The sequence below is a fragment of the Danio rerio genome, chromosome 3 (assembly GCF_052040795.2).
Source record: "Danio rerio strain M-AB ecotype USA chromosome 3, GRCz13ab, whole genome shotgun sequence".
NCBI lineage: Eukaryota > Metazoa > Chordata > Actinopteri > Cypriniformes > Danionidae > Danio > Danio rerio.
The window spans coordinates 9,526,486-9,553,459 of NC_141023.1; the positions used below are offsets into that span (position 1 = coordinate 9,526,486).

General features: G+C 35.6%; 1 long non-coding RNA gene across 1 annotated transcript; it reads right to left on the reverse strand.

Annotated features, from left to right (window-relative positions):
* Positions 1-105: 105 nt before the first annotated feature.
* Positions 106-26,974, reverse strand: LOC147845511 (uncharacterized). The gene is made up of 3 exons (XR_015480449.1): positions 26,671-26,974; positions 4,478-4,516; positions 106-1,931 (listed from the first exon to the last, which is right to left on the reverse strand). It is a non-coding gene; the product is annotated as an uncharacterized LOC147845511 (long non-coding RNA).

Consider the following 26,974-nt stretch of genomic DNA (forward strand, 5'->3'; position numbering starts at 1 on the left):
AGAATTTAAAAAGTTGACTTCAACTGCATATATATTAATGAAAAAAAGTGTATACACAGAGTTTTTTTTTGTTGTTATTTCTACAACTAGAAAATGAATATTACATTTTTTTGTATTTTCGTTTTTCCTTTTTTGGTTTATGCTTATTTTTATTTTCTGAAGATTCCCTGATGCTGCTGATGCTGTGATTCCTGACAAATGAGCTCATATTGAAGAAAAGTGTGCTTTATAAAGACTTAAAGCAGGGGTCTCAAACTGCCGGCCTGCAGGCCATTTAAGGCCCGCCCTCCTCCTCCCTGCAGCACCCAACTGACGTCAAAAATGTAATGAGATTTTGTCGCCAAAACATATATTTATGAAACACTATCATTGTTGTGCGGTACCGTCTAGCCACTTGTGGTTTTGACCCACCACCTATTCGACATTTAAAGTACTGCATTAAGATTAGTTTTACTTTCATTTTCTCTCAGTGCGCAGTCGAGAGTAACACATGTGCGTTTTATTTCTGTAGCTGATTTAAACGTTAAAATGTATGTGCATAAGCGCTCTATTCTTACTAAAGCTCTGTTTTTGTTAATATTTTGTCGTAAAAACACTTTTTCATGGCTCAAACGTTATGCTGGTGGTCTAACAAATATGATAATTTTGCTAATATTTGATTCAAATGGTCTCATTTATTAAGTTATCCTCATATGCTTAAGATTTGCATATTAAATTAGTAAAATTGTACTGCTGGTTTGTTTGTTTGTTTGTTGTTTGTTTGCTTTATTTATAGAGCACATTTAAAAACAACAGATGTTGACCAAAGTGCTTTACAAAACGACCAGCATACAAAATCTATACCTATATATAAAAATTGTGCAAAATATATAAAACAGATTAAAAATAATTAATTACAATCAAAGGCAAGAGACAGAAGGTGATTTTTAGATGAGACTTAAAAGCTTGAATTGGTTGCATTGAACATAAAGTAAATGCGAATATGTACATACTTCCCCTCCTCTTTGTTATAGTTTTACAACAAAAAAAAAAAAAGCCAGTGACTTAAAGTGACTTAAGTTACCCAAACTGATTTCTGCTGTTCTTTTGCTATTGGGTCAATACAATTGGTTGGTACAGAATAATAATTATCATGCCTATTATTTGTAGTATTTTCATAGGAATTTCATCTACCTTTTCAATACGTACAACAAGAAACAAACAGCTGAAGTTTTGACTGCATATACTCTGTGGAAGAATGACTGAGTGTGTGTTTAACGCTCGACCATACACAAACACCAGCCACAGATATATTTCAGCAACTGATGCGTGACATGATAAACGTGCTGATTTGCTTTATCACTGGTGACAGGTAATGTGTGAAACATAAACGTCATGTCTGTTGTCTTAAGGAGCATCAATAATGTCAGGCTTCCCCTTATTTCGTGTGCTTGAATGTTAAAATGGCCCTCCAGTGAATTAGAAGTCACTGAAATAGCCCCCTGCCCCTGAGACCACTGGCTTAAGGTCTGCCTGAAACAAAAATCAAAGTTTTTGGGAGGTTTGAGTATTATTATAGTAGTCTAAAGGTCTATCTAGTAGCTATTGTGCAGTAATTTTATATATTTCAAGATAGAAGCATTCCAAATGTAGTTCCTCACTTCCACCATTAAGAATGAACTCTTTTTATGACCTCATCACTTCAGCTTCTCATCCTGTCTTATACAGCATATACTTATTTTTCTTTTCCTGATGATCCCCAGTTTGCAGCACGTAGCTTGTAAACCGCTAAGCTACACAATTCCAGTTAAAAAAAAGTAGTTTAGCAGATCAAATGCAGCATGTGTCATTGAGAGTGTAAACTGTACTGGACCGTGAGCAGCTCTTCATCTCTACTTCATGTCTCTCTCTGACACTCTGAGCAGTTGCTGGTAGCAGATGGTCGTCCTTTTCTAAAGGAGAAATAACAACAGAAGTGACTTTCTCCCTTACACACACACAAACATGAAGACTTTCAGACATCCAGTAAAAAAAGAAAGAAAAAAAAAACGCGCACACACAAGCTGTCACCATTGACTCAGCAGTTTACCTGAAAGACTCATCCATATTCAAACACACATAAAACATCTCTGTGTATTGTAGATTCATACGGCAAAAATCAAGAAAGGTTTCCTCAAGGATCACTTAATAAATGTCCTTTTATCTATTATTATTATAATCATTATTATTATCATCATAAGGAGTACTGCAAGGATCTGTTTTAGGCCCTTTTTCTGTTTATTACTGTAGATTCATACTTTCAAATAAAGAAGTGTTTTTTTTTTTATGATCATCAAACAAATGTCGTTTTATATACTATAAAATAACATATTTAAATACATTTAAATTTTTATTTACTGTCATCAATGCAAAGATAAAATAAATCAGTTATAAGAAATGAGTTATTAAAACTATTCTGTTAAGAAATGTGTTGAAAAAAATTGTTTCTACGTTAAACAGAAATTGGGGAAAAAAACAGGGGGGCGAATAATTCTGACTTCAACTGTATATATATATATATATATATATATATATATATATATATATATATATATATATATATATATACACACACACACACACACACGTTAACGTGCTGCGTTTACGCGAGACGTTTATCGCGCAATAAAAAAAATATTGCAGTAATCTATTCTCCAAGTTAGTTTGAGAGCTAGGTCTATTCTATACAAGCTATGATGACGTTCACCTTGATATTTTATCAAGCCGTCTGACAAAAAAGTGCCCTTCTGAATCAAATCAGCAGGATGCCTGACTTTAACTGCAGTTCGGCAGTTTCACTTTAACTCATGAACATTTCATTCATGCCCCTGTGACAAACTGGGGTATTACACGCAAATAAGCTGTAAGGACTGGTGAGAGTGTTATGGAATTTAATAACGCACGCCAAACGGAAAGAAAAAACTTCTGCATTTTGCGATGTGTGTGTGTGTGTGTGTGGTCCTTTACTGCCTGTTGTGTGTGTGGATTGTGTCAGAAAATATGGTGAAAAGTCCTACATGACGGTAATAGTCTTTAGTTGGATTAAGGTCATCAAAAAAAAAAAATCGATGTTTCGAGGTTATGTAGGTCTACAGTTCAAAACTCATGTTTAACTGAATAAACAGTTAGTAAACACAAGTACATCTTATTGAACATCATTTATTTTCATCACCAGTTATCATAGTAGAACTGTTAATCAAGCAGTTTGTAATGCATCTTGGAAACAGGAGATGAGCCCCTGGTGTAATGCGCCACCTGGCTTCAGAAAACCGTTCTCAAAGACTTATTATTTGGGTAGCACACATAATCTGAATGCCTTGGGCAGAATTTAAATGAGCCATTTTAATCTAGATTATTCTAGATTAATTCTGAGATTTATCTAGATTTAAAAAAATAATCTATGCCCACCTATAATATATATTAATTATTCTAATTTATATATATATATATATATATATATATATATATATATATATATATATATATATATATATATATATTATCAGCTAGTAATTCTGACTTCAACTGTATGTATATATATGCACATATATATATATATATATATATGTGCAATACATTTTAATTAAAGTTGAAAAATAAATAAAAAAAAACACACAAATAATAAACGTTTGGTGACTTTATGGTTAAACTTTGCAAATACTTCACAAATCATGAGTGTTTTGAAAATGTATTTTCATATTCTGGTCAATAGTACTACTGATTCAGCATTGCAGGTATTTCGATGTGACTATGCACATTGCAATATTGATGCTGAAACAATTTACAGCCCTATTAGAAGCCCACTTTCTTCCATGGCAGGAAAAACTAAATTCTGCTGATATCAAAAGTGACCAGTTTACAACATTCTTCCAAATATCTTATTTTGTCTGAGAAGAAACTCAGACAGGTTTGGAACAAATGAAGGTACAGTAAATGATGACAGTATTTTCAGTTTTGCGTGAACTAACCCTTTAAAACCGCAAACCTTACAACGCCAACATATTTTAAAAGGTCTTTTCGATGTTTAATCATTCTGCATATTCTTCATAGTGTTCTGAAATATGTCTGCAAGATAAACATTAATGTCCTGCTGTCATATCACAGCATAACAGAGAAACTGAAGCTGCAGATATTTTTTGTGCAGTAAAGCAATGTGTGTGTTGATTTATGGCTGTTGATTATAACTCTGCACTGCATCAATGTCTCAGCGCCGGACACATCAATAACTACTGACAAAATTCATCTTGCCAGATTAAACTGACAGACAGCAGGTTGGGGGGGACGTCCCGCGTGTACAATCCAGCCTATCGGAGACCTCATCTTATTATTCCCCAAAGCTTATTAAATATGAAACAGACAGCATTTATCACGACTCGACAACAGGATGCATGAGGCAGGAGAAATGTCAGAGAGACGCTTTATTTACACTTTCTATATGCCATTGTTAATGCTGGCTTACCTCGGGACGTCCCGCTGACGCTATGATTCCTGCGGGGTCCTGAAAAATGAGCTCGTATTAGGGAAAAGTGTGCTATAATAAAGACTTTAAGTCAAAGTTTTTAGTATTAATATGGTAGTCTAAAGGGCTATCTAGTGCCGTGTTTCTCAACCCTGTTCCCGGAGACACACCAACAGTACATATTTTGGAGATCTGATCCATATATTTCAGGGTTTGGAGTCTCCTCTAACGTTCTGATGAGTTGATTCAGATGTGTTTGATTAGGGAGAGCTTGAAAATGTGTAGTGTTGGTGTGCCTTTAGGAACAGGGTTGGGAAACACTGATGTAGTATGCTCCAAAACAGTGATGAATTTTGTATATTACAAGATAAATGCATTCAAACTTAGTTTCTCACTTCCACCAATAAGAATGAACTCTTTTTATGACATCAGCACTTCAGATTCTCATGCAGTGTTCTGACCAATCAAAGGTGTCATCATCCGACAGCCACATAAAACAACAACCTCAAAACATTATGCAATTCTGAGTTTGCCTCACACAGACGAGTGGGTTTGACAAACCACCTGTTAAAAACACACTTTCATCTTTGACATTTTGACACACACTTTCTTACAATTTCTCCATATTTCTAAAAATGTGCATTTGAAGTGTGCCTCACACAAAGTATCGCACACCAGATGCGCACATTTGCATGCTATTAAAAATAAAAGTAACCAGATGGCGATCAGTGTCGTGGCTGGGCGCTGCAGACAGCCGTCGACTTGCGGCAACGGTGTGTGTACCCTGAAAGAAACCTATGTTTTAAATTCTGAAATACGCTGCGCGGCACTTCTGATGTGCGACCTGCTTTACATTTTTTTTTTATTTACTTTGTACAAATTAGCCACTAAACTGACAAAACCTAAGAATTAGGTTTCCTCATGAGATCAGGCTGCATTTGCACAAAAAAGTAATGGAATGAACACTATTGGTTATTAATGAATAGGGGGCAGGGCTACACTATATGCTGTGCCCTGCATTCCTGCTTTTGTTGATATTACATCTTAATTAATTTAATTTGTATACAGCTTTTCACAATAATTATCGCTCCACAGCAGCTTTACAAAAGAAAAATATCACATCAAGATGCACATTTAGAGGTACTTTAGGGGAACTTCAAAAGACATTTTTAGACAAAGTGCTTAAACAGCTAGCAAAATTTTGTTCTGGACATATTAAAAAGCATATTTAAGTGAAGTTTATTTGATCGAGTGGATCAAGTGCTTATGATTGCTTGCATCTGGCATTGCATTATTCAATTCATGATTCACCAATCAGACGATTCACAAGCCACTATAAATACCCTAAGTTCCATGTGACAGCCATCTTCGTTTTGAAGAATTCCCTCTTCCACCCCATTCCTCCTCCTTTTCTAGATGGATGACACGGTGGCCCAGTGGTTAGCACTGTTGCCTCACAGCAAGAATGTCACTGGTTTTAGTCTTTACCAAGCGAGCCGACATTTCTGTGCAGTTTACACGTTTTCCCCATGCTCATGTGGGTTTCTCCCAGGTTTACCAGTTTCCTCCCACCATCAAAAAACATGCAACCTGTTAACCGACTAATCCAAATCGGCATCATAGACATGCTCCAAGCAAATAGTTATCTCTTAGGAGCAATCACTACCTGTTCATTAGTTAGTACGGCAGGGGAGTTCTCAAGATTTACCTGAGCTCAAACTTCCCTCTCGCCTTGCAAATGGGAGGGAGCCCCGAGCTCGAGGACCTTATGAGCTCAGGGCTCTCTCCCGGGACAGCATGCCAAACAAGCTTTATAATCAATCATCAAATGTGAACTCTTAAATCAATTTTAAACATGAAATTAGACAAAATGGCATTAAATTTTGGTATAATATTACAGTTGTGATGGATTGCGATTGATAATGTGACTACAGCTAATTCAAGTGTGAATTCGAAGAGAATTATGAACGAATTATGAATTAAGAACATCACAGTTTCTGCAGATCTGTGAGCTGTACATCCATGTTGGGAATGCTGACATACAAGTCATTTCATTCCTATTACTTTCATTCATCCTCTAAATTCAAGTTATTTCCAAAGTAAATGCACACACTAACAACAAGTCGAGGAAGAGAAACATTGGTGAACAAAGTCATTTTTACAGTACTTTAGTGCACAAAAGTGTTCTTGGAGTGTCGCATGATTACAGTTGAACCACTGAAATCACATGAACAGTTTTGAAAATGTGTTAGGATTCATTTCAGGACTTTGAACTTCTCGGGACCCTTGCTGTCTATGGAGGATGAAAGAGCTCCAGGATTTCATCTAAAGTATCTTCAATTGTGTTCTGAAGATCAATGAAGGTCTCAGGGGATTTGAACGACATGAGGGCGAATAATCATTGGCAAAATGTTGCATTGTTATTCTTAAGATAAACAATTAATTTGTGCATGTAAATACACAGATTTTCTTTTGTTGTTTGTTTTGGTAATCTTCAATCAAAACCTGAAAATTTGCTTCCATGTTTGGAGTGGGCAGTCCGTCTATGATGATGTCAGTTTGACTGCTTGAGCTATAATATTCTTAGCCACGCCCATCTTACCAATAGTTTGCTATGAGCAAATGATACGCAAAAGAAAGCCCCGCCCCCTCCTTAATATCCAGTTTCAGTGTAAAGTACATCAACATACTGAAATAAAAGTCAGCAACTTCCGTTTCACGCAGATTTTAAGCGTCTCCAAATATTTTAGAAGAGCACATAAATAAATGATGAAAGCAAGAGTCATTATCTGCGTGAAAGATCAACCACTGACCTCGACTTTCTGTCCCAAAAGCATAAAAGAACAGTGCAAGGCTACTCCGTCCATCATGTGCTTTGTTAAAGTAAAGGCCAGACGCCCCCCGAACTCCCAGTTCAGCTTTGAAATATTTATACACCAAACCACAGTCACTAATCACGGTGTCCAGCTTCTTACCCACCACTGCGTTAATGCATTCTGCATGACGGACTTCTTTTATTTGCCTGTCAAACACTTTCAGTCCAATTGCTGTATCGACATCGCAATGTTCTAGCACAACAACAATGCCTTTAAATTACCAGATAAAGCCCCAAGCTAATGCTAACAGTGTAAACTCTAGGTACAGCAGTTTTAGCCTTCAGGTACTCATATCCTCACAACACGAACACAATATATAACAGAAGAACACATTATGGTCTACAGTATATTTCCCATATGTCCAGTCTCTAAGGCAGAAATGCTGAATCCTGAAGTTTAATGTACAACAACACATCAAGAAATTCATAACCTGTACGAATCTGTGGGAAATACCACAGTACACTGATGTATCAGTTAGTAAAACTAATGCTGTTGTATTAAGCTTGTAAATAAAGACCACAGAATAAATTGATTGGCTTTGACACTCTATATAAAAATACTGTAGTAATTCATAGTAAAAACCTTAGTGTTAATGAACACCACTATAGTCAAGTGTAGGGTCGCCACAGCAAAATGAACCGCCAACTATTCCAGTAGCTATTTGATGCCCTTCCAGCTGCAACCTAGTACTGGGAAACACCCATACATACTCATACATACTTATACATACTCGACAGTGCTTACCACTAAGCTATTGTGCTGCCTCATACTGTATATATTATACTATTCTACACTTTATTGATGAAGCCTACAGCATGCTGTAGGATTAACAAAAGTGAACTGATAAACTAAAATGTCTCCTACAGTAAACTGGTCTATAATACGCCCTACAGTTGTAGAAAACTACAGTATTGGGTCATTTGTTTATATTAACGCAGTTGTGTTACCATAGCAACTAAAGAATTGCCACAACAGATTCAGACATTCCTTGCTGCAGCTCGCAGCTTGATGATGTAGTTAACCAGGTCCTCTACGTAGTTTATCATCTACCACATCTCCCCCTACCCTAAACCCAACTGTCACAGTAGCATGGGTGCTACCTTAGTGGGCGGTACAAGGTCCACTTCATACTTGACGATCGCCTACACCTCCGCCTATTCCTACCCTAAGCGTCACCGTCACAATAATATGGGCGCTACTTTAGGGGGTGGTACAAGGTCCATTATGTAGTTAATGATCACCTACACCTCCCCCTACCCTAAACTAAACTGTCACAGTAGAATGGGCGCTACCTCAGTGGGCGGTACAAGGTCCCCTAGGTAGTTGACGATCGCCTACACCTCCCCCTACCCTAAACCCAACCATCACAGTAGAAAGGGTGCTACCTTAGTGGGCGATTCAAGGTCCCCTACGTAGTTGACGATCGCTTACACCTCCCCCTACATTAAACAAAACCATCACAGTAGAAAGGGCGCTACCTTAGTGGGCGGTTCAAGGTCTTCTACATAGTTGACGATCGCTTACACCTCCCCCTACCCTAAACCCAACCATCGTAGTAGAAAGGGCGCTACCTTAGTGGGCGGTTCAAGGTCCTCTACGTGGTTGATGATCGCCTACACCTCCCCCTACCCTAAACCCAACCATCACAGTAGAAAGGGCGCTACCTTAGTGGGCGGTTCAAGGTCCGCTACGTAGTTGATGATTGCCTACACCTCCCCCTACCCTAAACCCTTTTGTGACAGTAGCATGGGTTTTACCTTAGTGGGTGGCAAAAGGTCCCCAACATAGTTGACGATCGCCTACACATCCCCCTACCCTAAACCCAACCATTAAAGTAGAATGGGCACTACTACAGTGGGCGGTACAAGGTCCCTTAGGTAGTTGACGATCGCCTACACCTCCCCCTACCCTAAACCCAACTGTCACAGTAGAATGGGCGCTAACTTAGTGGCTGGTGCAAGGTCTACTACGTAGTTGACGATCACCAACACCTTCTCCTACCCTAAACCCAACCGCCACAGTAGCATGAGTGCTACCTCAGTGGGTAGTACAAGGTCCACTATGTTGTTGAAGACCACCTACGTGATCAAGCTGTGGGCTGCAGCGAGGACATCCTGGACTAATTCAAGCACCTCACTATGATATGGTTCAAAAACACCATTACAACATTTGCTATATACAGTAAAAAAAACCACATACACTATTTACTACAGATTCCTATAGTGCTTTTTGATACATATGGGACAGCAGAGTTAACTAATATTTAAAATTAAATTAAATATTTTTTTCTACAAATATATTTTGATGAGCTGCACTCTGCTCAGACGAGACTTCAAACATTTGACCTCGTCCTCAAAACAAGGGAGACGTTTTCTACTGTAATGTCACTGAAACTGACGCTGCTTAATACGAGTCGACCTGCGGAGAGGACTGGGATTTGACTGACATGACCAGTTGTCCTGGAGACAGGTTACCTCAGGTTGCCACGGTAACTGGTGGACAGCGGAGGTGACTTATGAAAGTCAAAAGTGATTTGCAACAAGGCAAAGGCAAATCTAGAAAGGGAATGAGGCTAAAATTACATATATGTTTTTCAAAAACATTAAATACCAATATAAATGTATAGCAGTAAATACAAGTTTAAGATTTGTTTGCTGATAACCAGTGCCGTTCCCACCACTCAATGCTCCCATTAACCATAAAACATGTTAACAATATACTAATTCATATTAACATGCTAATCCATGGTACAATGTGATCACTGAACCTAACAACAATATAATCAATACTACTAGCATGCTAACCATGTTAGAAACATGCTAAAATCATGCTAATTCATAGTAATATTATGTGACTCATGTTAACAACATGCTAATTTACAATGACAACATTCTAATTCATCCAAACAAAACGCAATGTTAAAAATGTTAGCAACTTGATAATTTAATAATGTCAGCAGCATGCTAATTTATACTAATAACATGCTACTTCACGTTAATGGTATCTTGGCCATGCTAGCAAAAAGCTACTTTATGTTAGCATTCTAAAACAACCAACATAAAACATGCTAGAACAACCAGCAAACTCACGCTAGCAAAAATGTTAAACATGCAAGAAACAAACTGGATACATGTTCACCCATGATAGCTGAATAGGAAACATGTTAGCAACATGCTAATTTATAATGATAACATTCTAATTCATCCAAACAGATTGTAATGTTAAAAATATGTTAACAACTTTATAATTTAATGTTAGTAGCATGTTAATTTACACTGATAACATGCTATTTCATGCTAATAATATGTTGACCATGCTAGGAGCATGCTAGCAAAAAAAAAAAACTACTTCATTCATGATAGCAACATGCTAATTTATGATAACGAAATCATTCTAATTCATCCAAACTGAACGCAGGTAAGCAATTAGATAATTTGGGTCAACGTTAGCCATGTTAGTAGCATGCACATTTACACTGATAGGCCAACATGCTATTTCATCCTAATATTATGCTGACCATCCTTGGAGTATGCTAGCAAAAAGCTACTTAATGTTAGCATTTTTAAGCAACCAACATTGTAAGTCATTGTGAATAATGTTAGCCATGTGATAAAAACATGCTGGAAATACCATGCAAACTTGTTTTAGCAAAAATGTAAACATGCAGGAAACAAACTAGATACAGTAGGTGAGAGTTCAAAGTGGCTATTAACGCCGCGGCTGGTACCGCCGCCGTTTGAAATAGGTGCTGCTCTGTTTTTAGTGTATGACCGCAGTTTGTGAATGAGCCGCCAGGGGGCGCAAAGGGACGGGATGCGAACGGACAGAAATAGCCCATACAGCTACTGTGCTTGTAAATGATATTAAACAATAAGTCAAAGCATTATAATTCCTTCATTAATCATTTAAAATTTGTTAACACGCTTTTAAGTGCAAAAGTTTTAAGTTGTAAACTTTTTAAGTGCAAAGAGGATTCGTTTTGGAAAATAGAATTGAAGAAGTAAAAGACAACTAAAATGAAAGCACAAACATTTAGTACAAATACTACTCTGCTAGAAACTTCGCCGCCGGAGAGCACCTCAATGATGTAATATGATGCAATAATGTAAACATTTGTTTAAAGATGGAGCGCAAGATGTGCCGAGTGTCAACATGTGAAGAACGATGGCAAAGCTAAGTGTGATTATTGTAATAAACTAAGTTATAAAGCAGAGTCCCGACCAACAGGACTAAGCATATGCGGTTGGCTCATTCTTCACGAATATAGAATTAAAATAATGGCGCGTTAGGTTCACTAAGCAGCGCATTCTCTCCGCCTCATCGTTTAACCAGCGGGACACGCTGCTGAAGCAGGAGAGACACTCCGTCATTCAAAATCTTAGCTGATGTATCGGAGTCGAAAGAATATATCAAAGAGGAATTTTCTTTTAACAGTCCCGATATGTTTAATCTTTTTTTTTTTTTTTTTCGTGTCATTTCTCTTCAGCAAATTAGATATTTTTTAAAGCTGCTTGATTCTTTTAAAACCGAAAGCAGAGCCCATGGTGTTTTTCCATAAGATACTCCTTTATGAATGTTTTAATTTTTTATTAAAGTCTTTAATGTGCTTTTTGATAGTTTTATTTTATTTCAAGCAGCATCTAAATGCGAATTTATCCTCAAAACTTGGCATGAGAGCGATGCAAGTCATGTGTGGCATAATTGCCTTTTTTCCCTGCGCGTGCGAGATCGATTTCTGATCTTTTTGCAACTAAAATGAAAGCATAAACATTCAGTACAAATAAGTAGTCTTAAATAAATAAATAAATAAATAAATAAATAAATAAATAAAGCAGTCTTTTAACCTAAATATAGAGAGATGTTCAGTGTTTGCTATTTTGACAGGACTAAGACAAGACATTTTCATTTATGTTTTTATTTCTGTTTTTACTTACATTTTCGTTGTTGATTATAGTTTACTATCTCATTTTATGTCTCAACAATTATAGATAATAATAAACGAATAATGAAAATTAATGAATAATGAAAATAGGCCTAGATATATTATTTATTTAAAGACATTGCCAACATTAAGCTTAAGTTGAATGCAGCTTCATCAAAAGCAAAAAAATAAATAAATAATTTGACCTATTTTAAGCAGATTATAATAAAAATATTTTTGCCGCAGGACATAAATTAAGTCTAGCAGGTTTGTTTTTTGAATAATTTAGTTTCAGTTCAGTTTTTTTTTTTTTTCAAAACGTCAATGTTCTCCTTTAAAGTAGCTATAACTGTTGTTTTGTTTTGTTTTTTTTACTTAATGGCTCAGTATGTTTTGTATTTGAATTGGACGCGTCAGAAAAAAAAACTGCTGAATCTCTGCAAATATTTGGTTAACTTATAAAACAAATGTATGGTTTAGTGATGTTAGTAATGCATAGAAAAATGCAAAGCAGAATTATTAAAGTTATTATTTCATTGATCTGAACATAACCATTTATAATATAATTACTAACCCGTCGTCTAAAATATTAAAATAATAAAATAGTCTATTATTTTATTCATGGCTAGAGCTTGATTAAATTGATTAACAAGCCATGTGCTTTTGTTTGTTTGTTCTCGGTACTGGGTATCCGCAAAACATTTTCTAAAATGTCAAGCAGTATTTGTCTATACCTTTAATTAATTCAAAATATTAAAAATAAAAATAATAAAATTATAAAAATACAAAGATAAATAGAGCAGCATTTTGCTAATTATAATAGTCCTTTATATTTATATACATGTGTTTTTGCATATTCGTTATTTCACTTGATGCATTCGTTATTTAATGTTTGAATACTGAAATAAAAAGCCATCGTTTAAAAGGTTATTTCACCATCAAAATATGTATCATTAACGTTTTATATAAAACTGCTGTGCAGTGTAAATGGGACCTTAATACAGTTTAAAGCGAAGTTGTCTGTAAGGATGATGGGCATGGCATGTCTATTGTTGTGGCTCGCGTTGTGAATATTAGAAAATAACTGTCGGGTGAAGGCTTTATGGTCGTGCGGAATTGTCTGCTGCTGTCATGGCTCAGCAGGCAACACCCTATTCAGCTAGGCTATGTTCGGTGTATTTATGTACAAATTCGTTTTGGCGAATGCTAGAGCGTAATAGAGATATTTTAAATAACAAGTATAGTTCAGTCCAGAAGGCCCCATTTGCGGTTTGGTTTAAAACGCATAGGTTTTGCTACGGTTACGCCATCCGTCCTCGGGAGTTTTGGATTTTGTGTAACCATGTTTGTGGAAAACACTCGAGGGTGGAGACATACCCCTTCCCCCATCTCATAACCAAAAGCTTGTCTTTCAGGTGTTAATGGGCATCGAGACCGAAGTCATGTCGCATTTCCACTGTCGGCCTATAGCTCGCAGCGCGTAACGCAAACCCAGCCCCCAGAACGTCCCCCGACTGTTGGCATCGTGCATCCGTTAATCACTCGGTAGAAAATGTATTTTATAACATCCTCATTTAGACACAGTCAAACATTCAGCCCAAATGCACTGGAGAGACCTGAAACGTGTTCCCAAAAATGCTCTGTTTGCACGATTTGATTATTATCATCATATCCAAATACTTTATAAATAATATTGTAAACCTTCTCTGGTGTTTATTGTTTTTAGAAAATATCTAAAATCTTTTAAAAGAAAATATCTTGTAAAATAAAAGTTTGATTTGGCTTTAACGGTTTTATTTATGTATAGGCCTACCTAAACTGTTATAGCTTGCTTTTGCTTGTTTTATATTGGTTTATTTATTTAATGCGATTTTATTATATCCGATAATGTAATTCTTTAAATTATATTTCAATGTGGCTTAGGCTTATCAAGATATGCCACTTGTTTTGAGTCTACAAAAGGTAATTTGTAAAGTGTTATGTCTTTCTGTTGTATTCATATGGTGTATTATCTGCAAAATAAATAACAAAAAGAAAGAAGCCGCTAGCAGCATCAACAGAGCTGTGAAGAGAGCGCTCTTTTGCTCGGTCTCTCACACACAACCTTTATGTCTGCTGTGTCTTTAATATGGTGTGTAGATTATTATGCGTTATTGAAACATCAAGGGGGACGCAGCAAAATCACTTATAAATTAAAATTGTATTATTCTATGCAACAGCCTTACATTTAAAACGGAAACATAAGGGCGATTATAAGCAAAAAGACCTCAGCCTATAAGTCTAGATGTTTTCTTTTCCTTTTTTATTTATTTGTTTATTTGTTTGGCGCATGTGTGCGATAGGAAAACTAGTGTAATTACGGCAAGCCATCTTTCCCAGACTCGGGGCAAATTCCTTTCACTCCGTCCCGAAGCCCCAGCTGGCCCTCCTGCCATCCACTGCGTAAAACATATGCTGGATAAGTTGACGGTTCATTCCGCTGTGGCGATCACAGACTAATAAAGGGACTAAACCGAAAAGAAAATGAATGAAGAATGAATGAATAAATTAATAATAATAAAATAAAAATAAGGTAATAATAAACACAAATGCCGCGTAAGCGGCCTTTTTTTTTTAGAGATGGTACATTTGAATTGCCTCTTCCCACTTCCCCCACCTCGAAATTGAAAGTTGCAAAGAGAACTCAATAGCAAAGATCATAGCCCATTTACACATCAACACATAGCCCATTTACACATCAACACAGTGCAAGTTTAGCGGAAGAATGTCAAATCAGAATCACGCAGATGAAGCACACCAGCTACTACTATGAAACTATTAAAATTGTTTTGTCATAAATTTGCTTATTTGCAGCAGCTTTTTTTCGCGCAACAGAAATGCGGCGTTGGGAAGCCGTCAATGAATAAAAACAGGGTCAATAGTGAAATCGGCTTTTCATTGTATCCCTATTACCTATTTCAGTGCATTGAAGGCCTTTTATGGTGTCATCTCGATAGAATAGCCTAAGTTATAAATAATTTAAAGAACAAAGTTATAAAAACTCACATTACATAAATAAACAATTAAAAAAATTTTTAGGTTGTCTATTTAATTGCCCTCGTGATGATGTGCTTTATCATTATGTGCGTTTTACTTATAACTAACCTGATTCAAATGATGGATCTGCGACAGAGAAACTAGGGGTTTTGGGGGACATGCATCACTATATCTTTTTTTTTCCCCAAACTGTGCATAGTTCAGCCGCCAGTTACTGTACGTCTTTTTTTGGAAAAGCACCCCATGTCCGCTAGTGCCGCGCGCCTCTTTCTCTGGGCAAAAATGAGTTGATTTTTATAAAAATAAATATATAGATTAATTAAATTTTCAGCAAAAGAGACATTTATTTCATATTTCACTATGCATTTCATCTGATCTTTATAGCTTAATTAAACACATATTGTCAAAACCCACACATAGGCCTATTGTATGAAAATGAAAAGGGCATTTTTTGTTATTATTACACTACTATTTGTTATTTGTTGCCTAGGCTATTTTCACATTTGAGGTGCTTTATTGGCATGACAAGTAACTGTACATTCGTTTTGCCAAAGCAGTGCGCGTCTCACAAACAAGACAGTGCAAAAAGGGCAGTAGTGCAAACAAATATGAAAATAACATATAATAAAAAAATGATTAATAAAAATAAAAATAGATTAAAAAATAAAAATAAAAATATAATAATAAAAATAAAAATAGATTTTTGATAACATTAAACAGGATAAAGGTAATAATAGTAGCCTATTATCAAAAGTAAGTCCACATAAAGAGTTCCAGTATTTGTGTGTTGGAGACAGGAGCGGGTATTGTTGGGTGAACACACAGCAGCACACACACTCCCCCAGTAAGATGGGTTCTGTTCGACAGGGACTCAAAGTTGTTTTGTATGTGTTGGATTATCGGGTAGAATTTGTCCCGGATCTCGGAGTATTTAGTGCACTCAGGATATGCAGCTCCATCTCAATCAGCTGCTGAGGGCACAGTCGCTTCTCCACCGGCAGCCATGTTTTTTTTTTGTGCCGGCCCGTCTTTACGGCTAGCTGATGCCCGCTGCCCGCTTCTAACATGTTAGAAAAGACTGCAAATCAAGCTGTCGGTATCTCCCCGCGGTTGAAATTGTTCGTTGTTCGGAAAAAAAGAAGAATAAATATCAGCGCGCAGTAGTTGCTTTCTAGATTATTTAGGCCTATATTCAGCTGTTTTAATCTTGCAATTCTGATAATTAGAGATAATGTCTGTTTTTATCAACTTGTCTGTCATTTGCTACTTATTTTATTAATTTGTTGATGTTAATATACTACATAGTCTTGTATATGCATATCTAAAATCCTTTGGCATTCAAATTTGCTTTGAACTTGAAAGAGAGAAAGAATCGGATTTTACCTGTCAGAGCACATTGCATATGCTTTTTTGAAATAACATTTATTTAACAAATATTTTAGCACATCGAAAGTAATTAAGTGCTGCTTTGAATAAAATAAAATTATTAAAAAGCACATTAAAGACTACTTATAAAATAAAACATTCATGAGTATCTTATGAAAAAACACCAATTGACGGGCTCTGCTTTCGGTTTTAAAAGAATCAAGCAGCTTTAAAAATATAATTTGCTGAAGAGAAATGACAGGGAAAAAAAGATTGAACATATCGGGACTGTCAAAAAAAATATTTTTAAATGCATTAAAAGGCAAGCACATATCTTAGCCGTTTGTTCACACTCTGCCTGTATTAACATAAATGCTGTATTTTAATATAGCCAATTTTGATTAATTAGCTTTAACTGACAGCCTTTTCTTCTTTTTCCGCGGTTATGCGACATTATATTTCACACGCATATGCAAGGTGACTGAATATACAATACAAAACATACTGAGCCATTAAGTAAAAAAACAAAACAAAACAACAGTTATACTTTAAAGCAGAACATTGACGTTTTGAAACAAAAAAATGGAACTGAAACTAAATTATTAAAAATAAACCTGCCAGACTTAATTTATGTAATATTTTCATTATTCATTTATTTTCATTATTCGTTTATTATTATGTACTATAATTGAAACATAAAATGAGATCGTAAATATAATCAACAACGAAAATGTAAATAAAAACGTAAATTAAAAATATAAATGAACATGTTTAGTCTTAGTTCTATCAAAATAGCCAACACTACATCTCTCTATATTTAGACTAAAAGACTGCTTTATTTATTTATTTATTTATTTATTTATTTATTTATTTATTTATTTATTTAAGACTAATTATTTGTACTGAATGTTTGTGCTTTCATTTTAGTTGTCTTTCATTTCTTCAATTCTATGTTCCAAAACGAATCCTCTTTGCACTTAAAAAGTTTACAATAAACCAGGTAAACTAATTTTAAATGTAAGTTGAGGTGATCGCAAGTTCACAACTGTGAGGTGATGTGCTCTACCGGCAGGATAATCTATATTATTTTGCTGTTTTTCATATGCGCACGTTTAAGATTTGAGATTATAACATTGCCATGATAGTCAAAGAAATCAAAACATTATTTTCACCCCAACGCAATTTAATCGGGCACTGAAGGCTAATAACTTAATTCTTATATTTGCTTTTTGACTTCTCACCATGTATCTTTTCTACAGCATAGAATAGTGTAAGAGCATGTCTATTACCAGAAAAACTAAATTAAAATTATATTTTAATTGAACACATCACATCACATACAGTAAGCTACGCCTACAGAACAGTCTGTTTAGCATTGTGAAAAGGCAAAGCTGAATATCTGTGGTTAAAGTGCCACCCAGCGGTCAAATGCTGCTGGCGCATCAAGTACCGCCGTCGCCGCGGCATGAATGGCGGCACAAGGAACACATTGAAGTAGTAACATCTGTACATGTTCAGCCATGACAGGTGAATGGGAAACATGTTAGAAACTTGCTAAACATGTTAACTATGTGATAAGATGAGCTTAAAAATGTAACATTTTAAATATGCTAGCAAAATGTAAAACATGCTAAAAAATCCTTCTAAATGACCTAATTCACTTTTTTAAAAACATTTTTACTATTTTCAGTTAAAGAAATCCATCAAGCTAACATAACAGGATCCATAACAACATAATTAATGCTAATAATGAGCCAACATGCTAGCACTAACTTTTTGATAACTAATTTATCCAAACAGCATAGGTCTACTCATAAAATACTGCTAACAGTTTAAAAGATGTTAGCAACATGATAACTTGTGGTTCTATGTCAGTCATGTTAGTAACATGCTATTCCATACTAATAATATGGTCACCACGTTAGGAGCATGCTAACAAAAAGCTACTTCAGTTAAACAGCATTCAAGCAAGGCAAGCATAATAATAAGTCATGCTAATATTATGGTAAATTATATTAGCCAAATGCTAAAACAAGCTAAAAAGCTAACTAGATCGGCCTACATGCTAATCTGACAGTTGAATGGTAAACAAGCAAGCAACATGCTAAAACATGTTAGCCATGTGATCAAACATGATCGAAAAACATGTTTAATAACTAAATATTGAGAAAATCTGCTTAAGTTGTGCAAAATAAGCTCTTATAGTTCCACATTACCAATAAATCATTGAGTTTTGATATATATATATATATATATATATATATATATATATATATATATATATATATATATATATATATATATATATATATATATAAATATATCAAAACTCAATGATTTATTGGTAATGTGGAACTATAAGAGCTTATTTTGCACAATATATATATATATATATATATATATATATATATATATTTTTTTTTTTTTTTTTTTTTCAAAATAACGTCATAAAACACAATCATTACTTAATATTTCAATGATTTTTTTGGCATAAAAGCAAATATATAATTTTGACCCATACAACGTATTATTTAATGTGGCCAAAAACTGTTCAACATAAGACTTTTTGTGGCTATGTGAGTGTGTGGGGTCCAGGGTCACCTATACAGCATCATATTTCACACATGAGAACATCACTTATACTGCATTCTCCTTGCTAAGGGAACAAAACACACTCTCTCACACACACACACACACACACACACACACACACACACACACACACACACACACACACACACACACACACACTAGTGGACATGAAAGGTGTTAGAAGTGTGATCGTTTCCTGGGGGAAATAAGTATCTGTCTCATGGCCTTATTACATCCTACAGCCGTATGACACACACAGAGCCACAACTCCCAAGACATCGTTCCTGCCCTTGAGAAAGACCTGATAACACACACACACATACAATCTAAACAACATCACCAAAGGACATCTGCTAGCCCGGCTTTCCATCAACTGTCATTGAACCATGAACATATATACAGAATATTTACTGGAAACAACAAGCTCTACACTCTTCCTAAAGGAACCAAAAAGAGTTAGTACCACACATTAGCAAATGACATTAGTAATGGGTCTGTTGATGCTTGATTGTGATTGGGTGATGAGCGTTCTAAAGCGTGCCATTATTTTCATATAAGCGTATAGCTAAAGTGTCATGTTTTGAGTGAATTACAGCTCCTAGTAACATGCTAATTCATGCTGTCAACATTATGCTAATAACACATTGACCATCATGTTAGCAAAAAAGCTACTTTCCATTCACAGCACTCTAAACAGGGATCCAACATGGTAAGTCATGTTAATATAATGGTAAATCATGTTAAAACATGCAAGAAATAACAGCACACTGTTAAACATGTTAAAAATGTGATTAAACATGCTAGAAATATACTACGTGATAAAAGGTTCTAGAAATATGCTAAATTATGTGGTAAAATAAGCTAGAAATAACAACATGCAAGGAAAATGTCAAACATGCAAGAAACAAACTAGATTGTATGTTAATCAATGACAGCTGATAAGTTAACATGTTAAATACATTCTAAAACACATTCTCCATGTGATAAAATGTGCTAATTAAGTTAACCATGTAATAAAACCAGCTAGAGAGAACAATATGTAGGCAAAATGTTAAACTTGGATGACAGCTGAATGGTAAACATGCTAAAACACGTTAGCCATGTGATAAAATGTGATAAAAATGTGCTTAAGATGCTATGTGATCAAATATGCTATAAACATGGTAAATCATGTTAACCACGTGGTAAAACAAGCCAGAGATAACAACATGCAGGCAAAATGGTAAACTTGGATGACAGCTAAACATTACAAAACATGTTAGTCATGTGATAAAAGGTGTTAGAAACATGCTAAAATGCTATGTGATCCAACGTGCTAAAACTTGCTACAAACATGCTAAATCATGCTAACCATGCGGTAAAATAAGCCAGAGAGAACAACATGCAGGCAAAATGGTAAACTTGGGTGACATCTGAATGGTAAACATGCAAGCAAAATGATTAGCCACGTGATAAAACATGCTAGAAGGTTTTAAAAAAATAACATATTTAGTAAATCACATTTAAATTTGTTCAAATTAATTTCTTGGAGTACTAATCATAACAGAAAGGAATATGAGAAGGATTTATCAAACAGTCTCACATGATTCAGAAAGTTATGTTAATATACAATGCTGTTATGCTAACAATAAACTGCTAGATTAAACAGGCTGTGTGATGAAATGTGTTTGCTAAACATGCTAAATCAGATGCTAAGACAAGTTAGAAATAACATGCTAAATCATGTCAGCCATGAGATAAAATGTGCTAGAAATGTGCTTAAGGTGCTATGTGATCAATCATAGAAGACTGTGATAAAAACATGCTAAATCATGCTAACAATATAGTAAAACAAGCTAGAGAGAACAACATGCAGGCAAAACGTTAAACTTGGATGACAGCTAAACATGCTAAATCATGTGATAAAATGTGCTAGAAATGTGCTTAAGGTGCTATGTGATCAAACATGGTTGAATGTGCTAAAACATGCTAAATCATGCTAACCATGTAGTAAAACAAGCTAGAGAGAACAAAATGCAGGCAAAATGTTAACCTTGGATAAAATGTGCTAGAAACATGCTAAAACATGTTAGTCATGCGATCAAACGTGCTATAAACATGCTAAAGATGCTAGAAACATGCTAAATCAATCTAGAGAGAACAACATGCAGGCAAAATGTTGATGTTAAAAGCATGCCAAAACATGTTAGTCATGTGATAAAATGTGCTACAAATGCTATGATCAAACTACAAATATGCTAAATGATGTTAACCATGTGGTAAAACAAGCTAGAGAGAACAACATTCAGGCAAAATGTTACACTTGCATGATAGCTGAATGGTAAGCATGCAAAAAAAAAAAAAATGTAGAACTTGGTAAGACCAAACAGCGCCTCAGGATTCAGTGAGCAAACATACTCCTATAATGGAAAAGCACATTTCGATCTGTGCTATCGTCAAACCAGCACACATTTAAAAATACATCTCAACATCCTTTCTCGATTTAGTTGTAAAAAAGCAGAAAGACTGCTGCATTGTGAAGAAAAGCAGCTCTCTCTCTCTCTGAATGAATGACCGTGTTTATGTGTGTTTATATCAGAGACGTTGACTAAATGAATGTGCTGGAGACAGAGGGTTTCCCAGCACATCCGTCACGCGGCTGATAACCTGTCAGCGCTGGAAAGCTTTTCTGCCGTTTTGATTCATGCCTCGCATTCACTCGGCTGTCATTAGCAGCTCTGAGAGAAATCACCGCGCACCCCTGCGCTTTACTGATGAGACCAAATTATAGGAACCCGTGTTATTCATGTCCTGACATGACACCGGTGATAAGGATGAATTAAAACCCCAGACGTCAAGACTTTTAAGACGTACTGTTTAATTAACTGATATAGCGTTTGGTTAAAACTTGGGAGGCTTGTTTGTGCGTTCGCCAGGCCTGCGGCACGACAGTCGGCACGGAAAGTCCTATTCATTTTCTCCACAGAGGAATTGATTTTTTTTGTGAGTGTGTGCAATAATGAATAAACCTTTCCAAACAGACCCACCGTGAACTCTCAGGCTGTTAAATTATGTTATATGCTTCTTTAGAGGCCACAATTGAGTGCTTTTCTTGTGTGTGTGTGTGTGTGTGTGTGTGTGTGTGTGTGTGTGTTTACTAGTGAAATAAACAACACTAACTATAATGACAGACTATTATGCTTTTGTTAGCATAGTTAGCATTTCCCTTGGTGCTTTCTGTTGACGTTGAAAATTACTTTTTTTTTCTTTTCTTTTTTTGTTTTCAAAAGAAAATACATCTATAACTTACATACTCTCTCATACAGAAAGAGACTTGCAGATCTTTGTATATGCTTTGTATTTTCTTTTCTTTAACAACAACAACAACTATAAACATTAAAACATAGGGAGCTACAAATCTGAACAGGAACAAAAATGTTCCTTTAAAGAAGAAAATATACTTATTTAGACATTTTATTACATTAAGGGCGTGTCAGAATCCACTTTTGCTTTTTTAAGGATGAAAAGATATGCTCTGCGCCGCGGCGCATGGTTTAACAGGGTTGAGCTTATTCTCTTAATGAGTTATGGGTAGTGATGGGAAGTTCGTATCATTTTACTGACTTGGATCTTTGAGTCTCGTTCATCAAGATGAACGAATCTTTTTTTCCGAGTCATTTCGTTCATTTGGTTCAATTTGCCAAAATATTATTAAAATGTTACGAATTTCTTCCAAACACATCTACAACTAACCCAAAAGGTGGATCACACGACAAATATGTCATAACTAGAATACTATAAGAAGGAGAAAATAATAATTCAATGTTTACCTGCTCTTTTGTCTATGAAGGCATGTTGTCTCTTTGCTCAGCTCACCTCTTCATGTCTTTAAATGTCAGGGGTTCATTCACGTTACACTGACAGTCACATATAATCTTAATCAATGCACAGTCTGAGCCGATAGGAGCCATGATGGTTCATTGTTTACGTGACAGAATGACTCAAACCCGAGGAATCGAGAGATGAACGGTTCAATTCTGTTTCCGGCTCTAAACGCATATGATTGGCCCGTGAGGAACGAGTGACTCAGACCCGATAGAGGACTCGAGAGGTGAGTGGATCAATTCTTTTTCCGGCTCTAAGCGCATATGATTGGCCCGTGTTGAACGAGTAGTAACTCAGACCCGATAGAGAACTCGAGAGGTGAGCGGATCAATTCTTTTTCCGGCTCTAAACGCATATGATTGGCTTCTGCCAATGTGATGAAGACTTGAAATTAACGATACTACCTGCACAAATGTGCGCAAGCGCGGATGAACGAATCACTCCCTGAAAGGACTCGTAGTTCCCAAGTCATATTGAAGATTCGTTCAAAATGAACGAATCGTTCATGAACAACCCATCACTAGTTATGGGCAGTGTTTGGCAAGCTACTTGAAAAATGTTGTGAGCTAAGCTCTTAGCTACTCTACTTAAAATGTAGCTTAACTACACTAAAAGCTAGACCCTGGGAAATGTAGCAAGCTAAGCTAACAGCTACTTGGCAAAAGTAGCTTAGCTACATCTAAGCTACTTTTTCCAATTTTTATATTTAAATCAAAGCAACTTAAATCCAAGTAAATCATATCTTGGTGATTAATAAAACTGTCAATGAAGCATATGAGGCATAATTCAGTTCAGCTATTTACTGTAAATAATATGCTGTACTAAATGGAAACAAATTATATTATATAACAACAAAAACAAAACAAAAAATCCAATAGGTGACACACATTTAAAATGCTATAGTAATTTATAGTAAAGATAAATATTTTGACATAAGAATTATGCATATTGTATATATATTTACAATTCTTCATTAAAAAATTACACTCATAATGCAGTAATTTATAGTAGTACTATAAATTACTAAAGTATTTTTTTTGAGCACATCATCAGAGATTAAGTTATTTCATCTTAACATGTACTTCTCAAGGTATGGTCACGAAAAATCCTGCTTCAGAAATAACTCCTCTCCCTCAGTCATCTTTTAATCAAGGTAGTTTCTCATGCTAGCCTAATTTGTTTTTGCGACGTCACCGACCTGAAGGAGCAGTAATCCACCAAAATGTTTGTTGTCAACTACCATAAAACGGGAAAAAGAAGAAATCATGAATCTCGCCATCAAATGGATTCAATTTCATCGGCTAGACAACGGCTTCACAGCTCTGTGAATGTTAGTGCTGTCACTTATTGATCAACGATTGGTAAATGTAGCTTTGTGGATGCTACTGCGCATTTAACATTTTAACATATCCAGTAAAATTTTCAAAGTCATTTTTTTCATGCATCCCTCTGCAGTCTTCATAAACACGATAATTAAATAACTCAAAATAATCTTCCTTGTTTATTTATTTGACAAGTAACTTTGTACTGGAGTGGGATAACACATTTCTAACATTCAAGTACATCAAGGCACATTGCTGCACCTCTAAACTTTTACAGATAGGCCCCTCCCATTCATTTAAAATAATGTATCTAAAAATTTTCACAGTGTTTTTCCTTAAAAATAATATTCTGGAGTCATAATAAGTCGTATTTCTTATTGTTTATTTCTTAAATAAAAGCAGTTTTTAATTTAAAAATAATAATAATTAAGGTCAGTTTTATTAGCCTCCTTAAGAAATATTTACTGTATATTTTTTGACATACACAACAAATCAGCTACAAAATAATTTGACTAATTATTTCAATGTTTAGAAATGGTGTGACAACACATACCTATGTGTGCCTTTAATGCACCCCTTGATGCTTCTTACGTCCTTGTCGCAGCACTAGTGGCACCGAAATTCATTTGCTTATTTGATCCGGTACATACCGGTTACAAAGGTACCAGTGCTAGAAATGGCACCGGGTTTCGGTACCCAACCCTACACTGAACTGAACTCTGATAGCTGTTTACTACAAGTTCTATGTTAGGCTGCTTTGACACAATTTACATTGTAATAGTGCTATAAAAATAAACATGAATTGAATTGAGTAGTTTGATTTAGGGCATCAAAAATTGCAGTTTACATGGTAGACTCTTAATCAGAGTATTGTCTTAATTGAGTATTGGTGTCCATACGAATACGTACACATCCATATACAGTACTTAAATTCATTAATATGTATCTGCTTGTCCAACGCAATCTCACGGTGTCATAACTGACGTCATCTTGTTCTACAGTTTCTGTTTGTTTATCTGCCAATGGGTAATAAAGGGGTGTTCATATTTGCACTACTCTTTCAACACAATCTCACGGCAATTTGTACATTTTTGATTTAGTGGCTATTTCGTATTAATTTGTACGATCTAATTTGTACAATTTGCTCATCACCCAATGACGGTTGCGGTTAGGGGTGGGGTTGGGTGCCACGCCTCCTTTTTAAAATTGTATATTTTCGAATAACTGAACTCGTACGAATTAGCCACTAAACTGACTAAACGTAAAACAGCTATGTTTCCTCGTGAGATAAGGCTGGCCTGTCTGTCATGCCATGGTTTTTGACTCTTTAGGCAAGGCAAGTTTATTTATATAGCACATTTCATACACAATGGCAATTCAAAGTGCTTTACATAAACAAGAATAAAAGAAACAAGTAAAATAAAAATAAAAACAAATAATAAAAATGCGTAAAAACAAAACAAAACATAAAAACAGGTAAAATGTGATATAAAAGAATGAAGAAGAAGAGAAAAACAGGATAGTGCAATCTGTCGGACGCAGCACAGTGCTCATTCAGTAAAGGCACAGCTAAACAGATGTGTTTTCAGTCTTGATTTGAATGAGCCTAATGTTGGAGCACATCTGATCATTTCTGGAAGTGCCCACTTGATGAAATGAGTGATGTGTAGTTGTGGTTAGTCTACTCTCCATCAGCTTTGTGTGCTTGACTGTTTGGCGCCATCTTGTGTCTGAATAATACTCAGGTTAGTGTATACTCCATCAGCTCATTTTAATTTCTGTCAGCTTTGCGTTTAATTAATTAATTAATTAACTATTATGACTCATTACAATGTTTTGTGTCTAATTTTTATGCTTTGTGGCAGATAGATGTGTAAAATAAGATATAAAGTACATCTAGGAGGTTTGTTTTCGCAGCCTTCAGTTTTATACAACAGTGCTCTGCGTTACATCAAGCTGCCAATAAACCTCTCTGGATTTATTCTGTGATATAAAGTAGCTAATGCATCAACCACCTGGCAATATAGTATTTACTGCTCAAACAAGTGACATGCTGCAAGTTTCAAACTCGCCTTTCATTTCTCAGATGATTCCATGTGTTGAGTTTCAAGTGCAGCAATTTGTGAAGACACTTTCTGTTGACATTTTTCCTCGAGTAGTTTCGACCCAGAACTTGGAAATAACATCTCATCTCATCTGAAGAGCAATGTTCCTCACCTTTCTGGATGAAACGCTCCTCAGCATTACATCAGAGCGGCTGCCGATTGAAGATTACATCAACGTCAAGATGTTCAGTGTCGAGAAACAGCGTAACGTTCATCAGCGAGTGAAGGATCCAGCGTGACCGCGGCTCGTCACGCCTGTAGCTCTCGTTAACACAGGTCACATCACACATTAATGAGAACCAACGCCAATTAACACGCAATTATCCCTCACCTTCACACACCTCACGTCAGCTCAGCTCACAGGTTTATTTATGTAACAGCTTCGGCTTTGGTTCACATTCCTGTCCAGCCTGTTC